Consider the following 2,364-nt stretch of genomic DNA (forward strand, 5'->3'; position numbering starts at 1 on the left):
ATGGTGATTTCACTTGGAAATCTTTATGCGTGGTAGTCAGCGTGGGAACACAAAGCTGCAACGCTGAAAAAGTTCAAATATTATGAGGCTGTATCTGCAAGTGCAGCCTGCTGAATGCGTGATGGAGAGCAGGAAAAGGAGGCCAGCATGCGTGTGTGTGTGTGCGTGTGCATGTTTGTGTGTTATGTGGAAGACAAATGAGCACTGCAACGTAGGCTACTGGCCCTCTCCTGCCCTCCTTTTCCTACGTGCTAACCCTGCTGCCTCTCCTCCTCTTCCTCCACCTCCTCAGCCTCCACAGAAGTTATATAATGCTGAACTCCTCAGCCTTTGTTATCTCACACCAACCACACACTACGCCTTGCCCGCTTGATGAGAGACAGAGGAGCAGAGGAGGGAAGAGGAGTGAGAGCACGGGGAGGCCGAGAGAAGAGAAAGTGGGATGGTTTCAGCTGAAATCAGCTCTAAATGAGGGAAAGAAATAAAGTCTGTGTGCGATTTTCCATATTGTAATATCATTACTGTCAGACCTGTTGTCATCTTTTAGCAACCTTATGGCCATTTTGCACTATGCACACGCTGACTACGACTTCACAGTGACACAGAAAAGAAGGCCAGGCATCTCTTTATGTCAACCTCCCTCTTGATTCTGCAATGGAAAAAGCACACGAGGATGGCAACTATTTACGTTGCCATCACTTGGTGTTCCCATGCAACGCTGCTGTGAAAAACACTTCTAAAATGGCATGTTGGTTCTTGCACCTTTCAATGTGGATCTACCCTGACTGAGAGAAAACTCTAATTATGGAAACTGATGAATGAATTATGCTCTCACAGTTATTTTAGCCATGCTGAGAAACTGAGTGTGCACCTCCTCAAGTGCATCTCACAAACTTCCGTTATTCAATCCAGCTGCAGGCAGTAGAGGAAAATTATAGTGCAGCATAACATATCACTTGTCTTGAATGGGTTCAATTGAAGCTAGCAGCCGTACACCCATGCAGGACTTGAATTTCTACAATACCATGCCTTTTTGGAGCTAAAAGAGGCTTATGGTGTGATCTGCAGAGTCGAAATATCACATTTCTGTTTCTAGCAGACTCCTGTGGCTGACTGAAGCTGTGTTTGTATCCAGAATAGACTAATTGTGCAATCAGAGCGTCAGTAGCTGCAAAACATTTAGGCATGACTTTTCCTTTGTTGTGACTAATGAGGGTGAATATGCCATCTGTTACATCATCACAACTGAGAGGGCGGACGGGGCCAAGAGCTGAGTCATGACACTCTTGTTCTTTTCTGACGACGGCGATACGCTGCTTTGAAGAAATAATCTGACTGGGGGAAGTGAATGAGTAACACTCTTTCCTTCTTCAACAGATACTGTCGTGATGCCCTGCAGCACTAAGCTACTGACCTCCAACTGCTCAGCAGTCACAGCGGTGGTTGTGTTGGGCAGCACCCAGGCGTTTTAGTGTGTGTAGCTGTACGCAGAGGAAAGCATGGTGTTGCTGATGAAATGCCAGTGTTCTCCGTTAGCTCGGCCAGGATAAATACACAATTGTGATTTTGGACATCACAGCAAAAATCAGAGATGGCATGTACTCAGCTCCTGTTCTTGATGATTAGTCATTTAGTTTGGATTCTCCTATTAAGGGAAATGTAGTTGTATATGCTGTAGAGGCTCCCAGAAAGCAGTTCAACAATATTTCTGTCAAATATATATAATAACTTGCATGTTTAAGGGCCTCTGGTTTCTCAGGGTGCCTCTGAAAACTAGATCCATCAGCTGTTATTCCAAATTAACAATAACAAATATCTGCCACATCAAATCTGCTTTGAAAAATTAAAAATGAAGAACATTTAACATGAGTTAAACATGGATGTAAGCAATGCAGGTTTCAGAATTTAAAAAAAGGCAAATGTCTCAAGAGGAAAGAAATACATTCAACATGTTACTTATACTTGCACACAAGGATACACACAATTCACAAGAAAACTCAACAAGGCAACTTTAAGCTTCTGTTCCTGCTCCTCTCTTTGTACAGGATTCCTATGATGAAATATTGCATCCATGTTTTATCTGTGTGGTAATTTGACTAATTACAAATTACTGTAATTTATAAATTTGCAACACAAAAGCAGTATCAGCTGAGATAATGAAGATTTGAAATCTGTTTTGATATAGAGCTTCCCTTTCAAGACATCAGGATCAGGATCAGGTATTAAAGCAGAATACAAACAAACTCAATCAACGTAATCAGGTATCCCACCTTGCCTGGTTAATAATCCAGCCCTGACCATCACAGCCTTTATGAATCTTTTTTTTTCCTGTTCTGTTGAGGTGATGTAATGCAGTAAATGGCT

The sequence above is a fragment of the Thunnus thynnus genome, chromosome 20 (genome assembly GCF_963924715.1).
Source record: "Thunnus thynnus chromosome 20, fThuThy2.1, whole genome shotgun sequence".
NCBI lineage: Eukaryota > Metazoa > Chordata > Actinopteri > Scombriformes > Scombridae > Thunnus > Thunnus thynnus.